The sequence below is a fragment of the Arvicola amphibius genome, chromosome 6 (assembly GCF_903992535.2).
Source record: "Arvicola amphibius chromosome 6, mArvAmp1.2, whole genome shotgun sequence".
Taxonomy (NCBI): Eukaryota; Metazoa; Chordata; class Mammalia; order Rodentia; family Cricetidae; genus Arvicola; species Arvicola amphibius.
This window is the reverse complement of record NC_052052.2, coordinates 42,820,244-42,834,653: the sequence shown is the minus strand read 5'-3', so window position 1 is coordinate 42,834,653 and position 14,410 is coordinate 42,820,244. Positions and strand designations below refer to the sequence as shown.

The following is a 14,410-nucleotide window of genomic DNA, read 5'->3' as shown; positions in this document are numbered from 1 at the left end:
GGAACCTTAAAGACCACACTTGACAGTAGAGTTGGCACTCGTACCTAACCGACTGTGTATCCGTTTAAGGTGGACTCAGCCTCTCTATGGCCATGATAATAAACCATTGGGACAGTTCTCCATTTCCTAGATTCACGGAATCTTTAGAATTTTGTTGTCTTGTCAACAATACCAAGATTATTAGTATAGTTTTAATCTCAATCATGAAAACACAGGTCTTTCTGGAGGGATAAGTGAATGAATGGTGGAGAGCCTGAGAAGAGAAACCCAAGCTTTACAGTCAGAGCCCAGGTCTCTCTCTCTCTCTCTCTCTCTCTCTCTCTCTCTCTCTCTCTCTCTCTCTCTCTCTCTCTCTCTCTCTCAATGAGAGCTCCGTTATACTATGATCTAACCCCACTGAGGCCTCTTTGCTCATGGCAGCACAATGCCCTGCTCACCTGAGGCCTGGACTGGCTAGTAATTGCCATGGGGTTGTGAAGGAGTAGGAGGAGAAACAAGGTCTTGCCTTTCTGATACTCCGGTGTTTGAAATTGGATACCTTTCATGTGGCTCAGCTCTGAGAGTCTCCCATTATTTCCCTTGCTGTGTGTCAGTCAAAAGAGGAACGGGACAAACAGGTTTCACTTTTAGTCCACTTCGCTGTGTGAGGCCGGAGGCTCCTGGGGTGAGTTTGGAGGACTAGGCGTTTTTTAATATATTCCTTTTTTTCCCCAACTGGTACTTGTTCTAGAAGGTGCCTCAGCTCGCTGTTCACTGATTGGAGCCTGAACAGGCACTGCCTTTTACAATGTATCTCAGGAGAAAAGAAAAGAAACTCAATGTTTCCAAAGATTGGGCTTTTTAAAATACTCTTGAACAATTCTTGCGGTAGAACTTATTCTCATCTTCTCAAGGATGAAACGGAGTCTGGAACTAAACAATTTGTTGAAGATCATATGTTGACTGAACATGCTAACGTTCAAAGGCAAGGGCGGTCTTATCTTTGAATGCCTTCTTAGTACTCTTCTTTGCTTAGGTTCAGGTAAATTTTTAAGTTATGATCAGCATTAAAATCTCCAAGCATCCAACCTACCAAACAATGAGGGCAAGAGCCGTGCCCACGGCAAGCCTTTGTAAGATCCAGTTGATTTCTGTGTGCTTTCAAAGTCCATATTGTAATCAAGGTATTGATGGTTGTGTTTTTGAGGTTTGTCACAAATTAACAAAATTATATGCCTGGAGAGTTTTGCAGAGAAATGCAAATCAGGATAAGTGCCTCGTCATAATAAGCACTGTGTGCTGGTTCCTGTGTGTGTATCCCTGAAGTACATAATACACAATTACACTGACATGAAGGAGGCCATGCTTCTTGATGTCGCCTTTATACCTTCCCCCCACCTCCAATTAGTTTGCGGAGTCAATCTCTATAATTTCTAGAGAGGGATTTGACCAAGTCTGTGTTTGCACCTGCCTTTCAAGTCTTATCTTCTACGGATGTTCCCGGAGTACCTACTGTGGGCAAGGGGTCCTAGGTTACCCCAAAGGAATTTCCAAGCTCCGGGAGGGAAAACAGCCTTTGGTTGATAATGACAGGGAGCCTTAAAGGAGGGCCTGCGGAAACACAGTGGGGGATGATGGCGTTGATGGCACCAAACTGGGTGCTGGAGGAGAGGGGAGGGAGAAGCTGGGGATGTAATGTGGTCCATTTGCATAGGAGGACCAGGGAGAGAGTGGGCCAGTGGTGTGGCTAGAAAAGAGGTTAATGACAGACTGAAAAAGGGGGCTGGAAATGACCATCAGCTGGGGACATTATTTGAGAGGACCACTAGAATAACGGGAGCTTTATCTTTGCCATTTGTTTTTATTATGGGAATGTTCATACAGTTACCAATGGTAATCTTGCAGCTCTGCTATAGTAGCTCCACATTTGGGGGAGGAATTTCCACGCTGTTTTGAGGTGGCTACAGTGTTCCACAAATCTAAGGCTCCTTTACAGTGGGAGAGGAAGTTAGAACAGTTTTACAGAGGTCTTTGGAATTAGTATAATTGTGAAAAGTTCTGAAAAGAGGATTAACCTATTATAATCTAACTCAGGTTGGGGAGACAGATCTCTGGCTTGGAGAGTTGGGGGAACTTGAGTCAAGTGAGAGCTGAGCCTAGGGACGTGGTGACATAGGGAGAAGGACATGGCAAAGACAGCACAGGTACCCCCCCGGGGCTTCTGGTTGGGAGCCTGGGAACTGAGGTGAGGTCAGCCTATGGCACCTACAGAAGAAAGCCTTGTGATATGACTAGTGGATGTTTCTCTGTGTGTCACCCCACAGCAAAACTAAGACTGCAAGTCACCTACTTGTTCCGTCCTGGACATCAGATTTTCTCAAATGCCCCTTGACAGGAACAAACCGGAAACCCTCCTGGTTTTGTGTAAGGGTTTTTCTCATGTTATAATGATATTTAAGAAACAGTTTTGTTGAGATGTTATTCACAACATCACGTGATGCAGCCATTTAAAACTTAAGGCACACAATCCATTGGGTTTTATTGTCACCGAATTAGACAGTTATTACCATAACCAACTGCAGAGTTTATCTCTGTAGAAAGAGATTGATTGATCTTTACTAATCCTTCCCCATTCCTGTGCACCTCTCCCAGGTCTTAACAACCACTCATCACTTTTTTTTTTCTCCCATAGATTTGTTTATTCTGGATAGCTCACATAAATCAACAGTATGCTATGAGGTCTTCTGTAATTGGCTTCTTTCACTTACTGTTTTAAAGTCCCATCCAAGCCGGGCAGTGGTGGCGCACGCCTTTAATCCCAGCACTCGGGAGGCAGAGGCAGGCGGATCTCTGAGTTTGAGGCCAGCCTGGTCTACAAGAGCTAGTTCCAGGACAGGCTCTAGAAACTACAGGGAAACCCTGTCTCGAAGAACAAACAAAAAAATAAATAAATAAATAAAGTCCCATCCATGCCATAGCATGTATCAGTAAGTACTTCGTTTGCTTTTATTGCCAGATAATAACCCATTTATGGATATATCATGGTTCGTTTATATACTTCCCATTTGGGGTTTTTTATGAATAAAAGGAGCAGCCTGATGTTTTCAGTTCTCATAGGTCTATAGGTTGAAGAGTGGGATTGCTTGATCATATTATCAGATGTTTAACTGTTTGAGGAACTGCCAAATTACTTCCATCATGTCCGCACTCTTGTTCTTAAAGACTTAGTAGCTGGGCAGCTGCGCGGAGCTGCGCCGAGACTCGCGGAACACGTGTGACCAGGGCGGCAGGTGAACTGACGGTGCGGCGGTGGGTTAACAGCGCAGACACAAAAATAGGCATAAAGCTTTATTAAAGGAGAGGGAGGGGGAGAGAGGGGGGGGGAGCAGAGAAGTGGGGAGAGAGGGAGGCAGAAGCAAAGCTGCCTCTCCGAGAGGAAGATGGAAAAGAGAGCTAGCTCAGGCCGGAAGCTGAAGATCAGCCTGCTTCAGCGGATGGGGGAGGGAGTGGGCGTGGCTTGTCTCTTAAAGGGACAGGGACCAAAACCATAACACGCACCACTTTCGATTAATTAACATTTGTAAAAAAAGAAAAAAAAAAGAGTTTTACTAGAGATCTTGGGGATTAGGATAGTTGCGAAATCACACCTCAGCTTCGTTTTTGTTCTTAAGGGCATTTTCCCACGAAGAAACAGACTTCTTAATCCTTTAAGCCTTGCTGGGTTTAAGGCCAGTGAGCAGAGAACGGTATCCTGACTGAGATGTAGAGGATGGGTGGTCCGACCCACCCTCCTGCTGAGTAACACCTCGGAGTTCAGTGTAGGGACTGAACTTTCCAAGTGAAACACAAAACAAAGCAATAACAACAACGACAGAAGGACCCACTCCAGAGTTTCTTGAAAACTGTGTGGAAGTTCAAATATTAAAACTTTTCTATTCCTAGAACGCGGTTGATACAGTCTTCAGGCCACACAGTACAAATCCGTCTGTTTGGCCTAGTTCCTCCCCTCCTCCACTGGATAGACCTGTAATCACCATCTCAGAACTGGGTGGCTTCCTATCACTGACGCTCACGTGCTGGATATCAGGCGATATTGAAGAAGATAAGGGTAATCACAAGACCTCAGGAATCCGATGACATCACGTCACGGTAAAAAGTGCCTTAAGCATCAAGTGTTAATGTGTGGCACGTGAAAGAGCAGATATTTAAAGAGGGCGAAGGAGAGATAATCTTCGTGACTGTTAGCTGCTTCCCATGATGGCTCCGTGTTTCCAGAATCAGAATGAACCAAATGCTGACCATTGGCTCTTCCTCCCAGAGAGGGCAAGGGACTTGCTCAGGCTCACTCGGCTTGTGTTTACGGGGACTTGAACTGAAGTCTGACTAAATTATAACAGTTGCTTACATGTATTGGGTATTAGCTGTGGGCTTCTTACCAGGTCAAGTGTTGTGCGTACATCCTGATTTAGTTCTCCAAGGAGCCTATAAACTGCCGATCACATTTAGCTTCCTTTTATAGAAGTTCAGAGAGGTTGAACTAACTCCCCTCTGATGGTGCAGTCCGAGTGTTTCAGGACCAGGCTGATAAGTCTGACTGGCGAGGCTGTTTCTCACCACTAGGCTCTCCTGCTTATGTTTTCAGTGTGTGTGAAGCCCTGGCTTCCCACTTCTACCCGCAACCTGCTTTTCTATCAGTCGGTGGAGGCCAAATTGTCCAAAAGTGAGTTAGATTTGTGATTCTCACCCTGAGGTTTTTGGACCCATGAAGGTCAAGTTAAGGCAACCATGGGACATCCTGTGACTGGAATACCTCAGAATAGCTAATGTATACTGTATTTTACTAACAACCAACTTGCAAAGACTGACTTGGAGAGAGAGTGCTTTGCTTAAGAGCACTGGCAGCTCTTGCAGAGAACCTAGGTTCAATGTCTAGCACCCACATAATGGCTCGCTGACCTCTAGTCTTGGGCAGTGGCAGCAGGGGTGGTGGTGGGGTGTTCCAATGCCCTCTTCTGGCCTCTGTGGGCACTTCACACACGTGGTACACAGATATAAGATAAAATAATATAAAGTAAGTGTTTTTTAAAGGCCCTAGCAGCTGCCTAGACTAGTCCATGCATCAGCGTTCTAAACGTGATTTGAGTGAGACCTGCCAGTTTACTATGGGTCTGCTCCTTATTTTGGTCCATCAGGAGATGCAGTTGGTTCCCTTAACAAAAGTGGAGAATGATTGACAATATTTCTAGACGGAATGGGGGAGAGTGCAAGAAGAAACTTCCAGGGATCTTCAACTGCAGGAAATGCTGGTACCTTGAAAGAAGTAAAAGCTCTGAACTAAGAAGGAGAGAGTACTGGCTCCTGGAGCCCTATGGGAAGGCTTTCTGAGGGGTGGGAGGGCCTTGAACTAGAGCCTCTTTGGAGCTCACAGCAGGCAGCAGTGATGGGTCACTCTACTAGTGACCCTTTTTGTGCTGCGGGTTCAGTCGTGGTAAGTTTTGAGCTTCTCTGGTTAGTGTCTGCGGATGCAGCTCGCTCATTAAACGGAGTAAATAGAACTTCTCCTCTTGGCCTCTTCCCCACAAATGACCCACATTGTTATAAAGTTAGCAACCACCAACAGGAAGTGGCAGAAATGTTTCTCAGCCGCACAGCCCATTTCATTAGACAGTTGCCCAAAGGGGCTGTTTTGGTCAATTTGGCCTCCGTAGGCTTCTAGGGAGGAACAGCCTAACACATCGTTCCTCATCTTCCCATTTTGCTGACATCCTGCCCTCTGAGGCGGTTTTGATTAAACGCCTAGTGCTTTGTTCTGCAGCAACTGTATAGTCTGTGCTCATGAGGGGGAACTTCTAGAAAGCTGAGATTTTAACAATGTTTCCCGAGGTGTTACCAACTTACCAGAGAGTCTTTTGTTCAGGGGCTTCTCATTGAAATCTATTCAGAGAGCAGTTCCACTGGCCTGGCAGGAGGGCTAGTGGGCTCCTCACTCCTTTGTGACGGATTGCTTGGAAAGGCCTGAACTTGAGGCATTGTCTGAGTGCAGAGCTCCTCCGGACTGACTGAGAAAATAAAATATACATCTTGGGTCAAAGCATTCACAGTCCACGGCTTTCCACCCCTGGGGGAAATGCGCTGTCATGAATATTAGATGTAATTTTCCCAAGTCCGTGGCTGGCGTTGAGTAACTCCGCTGTGAGTTTGCCTTAAGCTGATCGTTCGCAGTTGTGCTTGCCCCCACTGTGAAACTGAGGATTTATTATCAATTAATAATCTCTCGCTGAAGAATTCTTCCAAATGACGGGCTATACGTCTGAGAGTTTGTTTGGGTTTAGGTATTCTGTCTTGCTTCAATTAGTTTTTCTCACTGTAGATCCCTCTAGCTCCCCACCACCACCCCCCAGAGCTAACAAACACACACACTCCTCCCCCATCCCCGTCATGACACATGACACCTGGGGTAGCATTGTCTTCAGTCAGCTGGAAAAGGCCGGGAAGTGGATGTTTGAACACTTCCCTGTAGTCAGGCGCCTCATCCTCTCATCAGCTCTCACAGCCCTGAAGGACCCACAGTGCTCTAATTGATGCTATGGATAAGACTGAGTGACAGGTCTCGGGACAGAAAATGGCGGCACTCTCGGCCCTGAACCAGCCAACCAATACCTACATTCTTTTCTCCAGCAGTAAAGAGTGGCATTTGGACTGGCGTTGTCACTAACAAGCATGTGACTAAAACGAACGAGTCAGAATGTCTTGAAAGGCCCTGTAACGTATCTAAGTTTGACTAGGGGTTTAAAGCCCTCTGTCCACGTTAGTATTTCCTGTTCCTGTGTAGATTCTCAAGAGAATAGAGGCGAGACTCTGAACTTCAGGCTGGAAGGGCACGGGCTTCACTGAGTCCTCATTATGTGGCAAGCTGTGCACCAAGGCACTTCATGCATTATTAACTGACTTGAACTTCACAACAGCCCTGTGCTGGAGGAGACCAGCATTCGTTTCAGTTCTTTCTCTTTTTCTTTTCTTTTTTTTTTTCCCAGAAAGCTAGTCAACAGGGTGGGTCTCAGCTCATATTGGTGTCTGGTGACACACTGCATTAATAATTCAACTAGTTAATCTCTCGCAGAGGTGATTTACTGAGATTCCCAGGAAAGTGCAGTTTTCAGACCTCCCTTGAGCTGGTCACTGAACCCTATGTCCACTTCCGTTACACGTATACTGAAGAGAACTGGAGCTTCTGATAGATCTGTTTAGAAGAAATGGTGAGAGAGCCCCACAAGTTTTGTGCAGAAGTGGGGTGACTTTCCTGCCGAGGAATAACAGTTTCTGATTCCAGTGTTGATGCCCTTCTTATCCATCTTCTCCAAAGGAGTTAAAAAGCCAGGGAGTGAAATGCTTTGACTGAAGCAGCCTGCGCTTTGGAAAAGACCACCGAGTGTTTCCCAGGCTATTGTGGGGCTCCTATTCAGCGGGGATTTCAATGGTGCTCTGATTAGCATGAGACCAAGTATATAAAGTAGGCCTTTTTACCCTCCTAAAAGAAGTTCTGTGGTATTTCTTTCCGAGGGGGTTGGCAGAGAGCTTTGACAAACACAGACCCATGGAGAAGCTAAATAGGGCCGAGAGCAGTCCCATTTTGCACACATCCCTCACACTTAGAATGCAGAGCAGAATCACTACGGATGCGCATCTTAGGAACCATAGCGAGGCTCTTCCTGCCCTGCTCATGGATGAACAGGAAATACCCATAAGGCACCTGAGAAAGGGGATCCCTGGCTGTCTCTGTGTCCGAAAGCCACCGTAGAGAACATTCCTGAGTATGGCTGGCTAGCTTCTCTTTTCCCTTTGTTTAGTATGCAGTGCCTTGGGGGAAGATGCAGAGAAATCCACTAAGGGTGGAGCCCCCTCTGAAGGAGCAAGGGAGAAGACGAGAAGACAGTTACACAACAGTTGGTGAACCTAGCCAGGTGTTTGGATCTGATACTTTAATGAAATGATAAAAAAAAAAAAAAGGCCTATGCAGCAGCCCGTTGCTGCCCAGGCTCGATATTTGAGGTCTTCGCTGGGGATCTCGGGCAAATTGCTGCCATTTGGTGAGCGGTAAAATGAGGAGGAGCTGTTGAGACAGATAGTGTGCCATGGGAACAGGAAGTGCTTTGAAACTCTAAATTCATATTGGTGACGTGAATGCAGTTCTATCTGAAACACACTCTCTTCTCTCTGTTGTCCCCGTTCCTGAAAAATGTCCTTGCAGATTGTATTTCTCGGTGGCAATCCACAGTCATCCATGGACGGCCATTCTGAACACCCAGGCACCTTTCCTCAGAACAGAGTTCCGTGGCTGGAAAGTGCATCTGTCAGTACGCTTGAGAACCTTCAGAACTGGTCTCCACCTTGCCCTCTGTCTGCCACCACTCCTGCTCCTCCCTTCCTTCTTATCTCTGCCCTCCTTCACTGGGCGCTTGTGCTTCAGGTGTGTGCACTGGATGGCTTTCCCAGCCTTCCCCGTATCTCCTCATTCTTCGTCCCTATGAGGAATGTACTACCCAGTTCTTGGTAGTTAAGTTCACAACTGTTTCCTTTGGGCAAACTTCACCTTATTGTGGGTCTTATGCCACTTTGTGTTGATCTTTCTTTTCTTTTTTTTTGTGTGTGTGTTGATCTTTCTAATGTAAAAAAAAATTTAAAGAATGGGTTTGCCTTGTACTTTGGTGCCGTCTTTCTAAATTTGAAGTTTCTTTTACTAAACAGCTCTCAAATTTTATTGAAAAAATAGATAACGAAAAATGGCATTCTAGACAGTAAGGACATAAAGCCAGAGAGGACAATACACTTTTTGTTTTTGTATAATTTACAATCTCAAGGTAGCCACTGACACAATACCTGTTTTTTTTCCTATAAAGAGCTACACTATTAAGTGCAATTATAAAGCTAAGTACTGCTTAATACCTGCTTCCTGTAAGTCATCCTGATGAAGTGGAAAGAAACGTCACTGGCTGGAGCTGGTGACAGCCTATACTAGCCTAAGGAACTTGAGAGACTGCGAGTGTGCACCTAACTTAAGAGGACTTAGGCTTTTAAATTTAGCTTTTATATTATGATGATATATATTATGTATGATGTGGTAAACTCGGTCAGCTAAAATGAATTTGTGCTAGCCATGATGGCTTTTTTTTTTTTTTAAGAAAAAGAAAGTTTAACCTACTTCCCTCTAGCCTTACCTTGTAGCAGGTTTTGAACAGGAAAAAAAAAAATGAGAGAGAATGAATGAATGAGTGAGTGATTGACTTTATTGCGCTGACGGGAATGGAACCCAGGTCCTCGAACATAATGGGCCAGCCCTCTACCCTTGAGTTACATTACCGGTTGCCAAAACCACTACGAGAGAAATGATGCCCAAGCTGGAAGAACAAAAATTTTCTCCACTTATGTCCTAACTTTGGCTAACACACTGACTGGGCTGCACTCGCCCAATAACTTGCCCTTGCTGTGTGGTGACCCCTTGTTCTGTTACGTCAATCAGTGTCTACTTCCTTGCTTTGTTACCTACTGGAAAGCCATTAAAATGACGGAGAGTGAGCTACACACTGAGAGACCCTGGATCAAAGAACAGAGGCCCCACCACTGGCCCCACAGTGACCCTGGAGGGTGGATCTTCGTCACTTTTGCCTTTTAGCTACTTATCTGCGTCAGTCTTGTGTCTCATGGTTCTGAGGGGACCGAGATCAAAGAAAGAAGAAGGGCCGGCACTGTCGAGCCCACATTGCCTTCCAGGGTTTGTCTCTTTCATTCGGGTACGTGGTATCCACGTGGAAATAGCGTGTCACTCCAGCTTTACAGATGCTAAGACCGAGGGAAAGATGGCACAAGAGGTCAGGTGTTAGGAATTAACCTCGGCTCTGTGTTTCTTATTTCAAAGGTATTATTCGGTTAGTCCTCCCTCTCCTCGGTCACCAGGTACACAACCCGTCCAGTGAATTCCCCCGTTAATCTCAAACTTTCTGTTCAAAAGATCGTGTTAATATAAAATCAGTCTTCTTATCGTTTTAACCCAGTACTGTTTGGTACACTGTAGGCAAGTAATGGTTACCGTAATAGTTATCATAGTATCAATTTGTTTATAATTTTAAGAATCTGTGTGAATTGTGGTGACTATTCAGGGAGTATGCCTGGACCTACACTAGCTTTGCAGATTTAACGATCTAATGAAGAACGAGATGTGGTCCCTGCCCTGGGTAGGTTTGGTGGCATGAATGTGCCATCTACTCCGTGCAGAAGTAGCAGGCTCAAGGGGTTATTAACCATATGCTGGGAAGGGGGTTGAAGGAAGAATGCTGAAGGCAGTAAGTAATAGTGCCACTGTTTGTCGAGGAAGGGGCGCACCGACGAAGCCAGCTTGGCAGAGTGCTGCCTCTCATAGCAGTATCAATGGCCGCTCTTTAGCGTAACCTTCGAATGCCTGACAGAGGACACAAGCATCAAGAAGTCTCCCATTCCACCCTTATTTTATAGGTGGGAAAACGATACTTGGAGAAGTTAGATGTCCCAGAAAATGGGTAGACTCCAGAGGGAAGAAGGTCAAATCCATAGAGGAGACATGTTTAAGCATCTCTGTAACTGCTAGATTTGGTTATTCTGTTAAATTAGCTGTTAATCTCAGGTGTCAGTGGTCTACAAAGCCCTGGAAACCTTAATGGCGTCCCAAAGCACAGTAATATTGTTGAAGAGAGGAGTGACCCTCATTCACCTTCTCTGCCTGTCATCGGCACCACCGCCCCACCCCCACCAGACACGGCTACATCAAGAGTCTGCCTCTTGTGACTCCAGGTTGCCGTCTACCTGCGCTGTCAGTCTTAGCTTTTCTAGAGAAACGACACGCACGTCTCTACCTCTAGCTTCTGTCCACACGCTTCTTCCTCCCCAGCGGGCTGCAGGAGAACCCATTCTGAAAGCCGGTTGTTAACCACACCTGTTACCCCATCACTACGCAACCTGAGCACTTAAACATCATAACATCAAAGCCACGGCAGCCCTGGTGCCAGTTAGTGCCCTTAAACCAATCATCCGCAATCGTGTCTAGATTTCTCGGCCCAATGGCATCTAGTATCTTCAGAAGTCCTCAGGAATAGATTAAAAGGCGTGTGTCCACAAGACAATGTCTGTTCACTGGAGCTTTCGATAGTTAAATCGCTAGATGTTGTCACTGAGCGGACAGATGACACAATTTCCCATCATAATTCCCATAGTCAGGAAGTTCTAAACTTTAAGACGCAGTATGCTACAATAGCGTCAGGCTTGTCTGAGTTCAAATTTTGGGTCATTTGCTAGCTTTTTTTTTTTTGGTTTTTCAAGACGGGTTCTCGGTAGCTTTGGAGCCTATCACAGAACTCTCTCTGTAGACCAGGCTGGCTTTGAACTCACAGTGATCTGCCTGCCTCTGCCTCTCGAGTGCTGGGATTTGATAACTGAGCTCTCTGAACTTCTGTTTCTGTCTGTGAAGTGGGGATGGGAATTCCTACTTTGCAGGCTGTCAGGAGATTGGGAGGTGCCTAGATATTATTGTGCCCTGGCCCTGGAAGTGTTTGGGAACAGCTAGGTCTCCTAGATGATTGGCAAGCTTTAGAAGGAGGGTGCCCACTGAATTTGCAGCCGGTGCGCTCAAAGTGTGCTTTGGACCCGGCATATCTGACCTTTGAAAAGTGCCCTGGAGCCTCCCCGGGAGTGAACTGGGTCTGTGCAGATGGCGCTCTCCCCCAGCTGCTCTCCTGAAGGTGTGTTCCAGGTGGGGAGGCCATGCGTCTCTGATGCATTCCAGTGTTCTGATGCAAAACCTGCCTGAGAGATTGAGCAGAGCATATTAACCAATATCATTTGAAGTTGATTAAAACTATCTCCTTAATTAACTATGGGAGAACAAGAAGTTCTCAGTCCTCTGGTAGCAATTAAAGACTGAAGCGTCGATTTGAAGTTGTTTTTGCAGCCCTTAAAATAATACCCCCTCCTCTCCCTCCCCTGAAAAGCGTTTCTTAGCTAGAGACATTCCCTCACATTGAGGTTTGTGAAAGCTGTTAAGGACCACAAACCTGCTGGCAAGTTCTCTACCGCCAAGGCTTCGGAGTTCTCAAAAGCTAGGGGTTCAAGCTCAGGATACGCTGATTGGGAAAGAGAGCCTAAACAAAGGGCCCTTTGAGGCAGGAAGCTGAGCTTTGGCTTCAGCACAGAGCACTGTGGGATTGGAATGGTGCCCCGGGACTTGCCGAGAAGAGGGATTCGGGCGATCGAAGGAGGAAGTATAAAGTTTCCCCATACAGAGAGGGGTTCTGCTGGAACCCTGGAAAGTTGGTCTCAGAGGCTACCTGTCATCTGCCAGCCCAGTTGGCACACTCTATAAAACCTGGACTTGACAGCACTCTCTGTCTTTGCCCAGAAAGGGGAGCCATCCGTAAAGGTCCGTGGATATTGGCTTTTTAGTAAGGGTATCTCACCAGGAGATCAGAGGTTTCCTTACAAGGCCCAAAGCCATCGCTGCAATGATGCATTCGTCCCGCCACGCCACTGGATCACTCAGTATTTATTGACTGCCCGCTTTATACTAAATAGGCTGCCGTGGCTGCAAAACTTACAAGACACAATTCCTACTCAGGGGCTCAGGATCTCTGTGACTGGGAGGTGAGGACCGGAAGGAATAGAGACAGATTTCTTGAAAAACAGTTCCTACTGCACGTATTCCCAGCCACCCACCAGGCTCCAGCCTCCTAGCTGGGTTTTGTATTGGATCTTCCTGCAAAGAAGACTTGCAATGCTCATCACTGCACACATCCCAAAGGACAACAAGCCAACTATCAGAGAATAACAGGAACATTGATATAAGGGCCGTTGACATGGGAGATGATCCGCCCCCTGCCCACCGTGTGTGTGTGTGTGTGTGTGTGTGTGTGTGTGTGTGAACTTTACTTATGCAGCAGAATCTTCCTTGACCAGAAAGGATCCACTTCCTGTCAACTCTGGTAAGATGTTGGTGAAGGGAGCAAACAATAGGAATAACTAAGGAAACGGATGGGTTTGTCAGAAGCATTGGCAGCAGGATGAGCGTACTCTGGGAGGGCCTGGGTCAGCGACACCAGTGCCCCCAAGAGGAGCAGTGGCTGTCTTCATGTACACATTTGAGAACTGATTCTGCCGAACAGATCAAGTTCAATCAGGCAAGATGGTACAAACTTTTGTAAATTAGGAATATCTATCGTGTGTTTCCTCCATCCCCCAAAACATGTATCCTTGATCTGAGCAAATGTGTATCAGTGATCCGAGAATGGAAACCTGAGTCTGGAGGTACAGGTGCCTAGAATCTGCAAACAGATGCCCAACATAATCTAGAAGTCGCTGTGGGACGCGGGAGTGGATTGGTCCCCAGTGTGGATTGACACCCCGTGGAGCCTTTTGATAGCTGGATCTGGCTAGAGCTACCGCAGCCTTCTGGTTAACTGAAGGATGTTTAGCGGAGAATTTTCGGCTGTTGTGTTTAGAGGTTATGCACAGAACTTGACTACAATGTTTGTGTGTCAGTAAAACTGAGAGAAAATGCTATATTTCTATGTATGAGTGGAGAGGCATTCATGAGAAGCCAGGTGTCTGTAGAATCTCGGCAGGAAACTCTGAGGGAGGCAGCCCGTCTACTTACTAAGTCCCTAATACAGTACTTTAGTTGCTCAATAAAAATTGAACAAAATAGAAACTGTCCATTTTTTTTTCCTGGCACTAACATGTACTTTTAGCCTTTCGTCTAAAGTTAATTTCCATTATTGATGCTTTAAGTTATATCAACCAAAATTTGGAAAAGAAAAAAATCACACATAATCTGCCATTTAGTCCATTACTGGGAAGTCTATTCCATGGTCTTGTCAATAGCCATTTCCGTTTCGCTGGACCCCTTCTTATATGCCCTGTAATCTTGTTCCGGTGTGCCGAGTTCTCATTTCTAAGGACGCCAATTTGACTGGATTAGGACTCACTGCAGTGATCGTCTAGATTGTCTAGAGAGGCTGTCTGAGTTAGTTCGCACTAAGGACTTCCACGGGAATTCTGGGTGGGGGTATGCTTCAACCCGGAACCTCCCCTCGTATGCATGGAAGGAAGCTGGGGCCCGAGATGTAGCGTGCAATTTGACTTTAGACAATGGTATGTTTTCATCCTATCCTGTCTCCCACTCAGGGGTTGGAAAGGCCACGAACAGGGGAAAACTGTCTCTTTTGATTCTACTTTGATTGGCAGGAGACGGCGTTTGATGGTCATTAGCTTTACATGCAACTGATTTGGACCTGCGCTGTGATGCTGCTTAAAAACCAGGTTAAATACAGCATGCCAGGCGTAGCCGAGACTTAAATTACAGTTGTGCACTTGTGAAGCCTGTTGGCGAGCTAGGCCAAGTCCTTTGAAAAAG

General features: G+C 46.1%; 1 protein-coding gene across 2 annotated transcripts in view; it reads left to right on the top strand.

Moving 5' to 3' along the window:
- Plpp3 (phospholipid phosphatase 3) overlaps positions 1–14,410 on the top strand; it is a 77,600-nt gene that overhangs the window by 6,740 nt on the left and 56,450 nt on the right. Inside the window, exon 1 of one of the 2 annotated variants that reach the window (XM_038334175.2) lies at positions 10,786–10,790. The exons of the other annotated variant lie outside the window; for it this stretch is intronic. The gene's annotated coding sequence lies outside the window, so the exon portion shown is untranslated. Of the gene's footprint in view, positions 1–10,785; positions 10,791–14,410 lie in introns of those variants that run through there. 2 annotated transcript variants of the gene reach the window in all.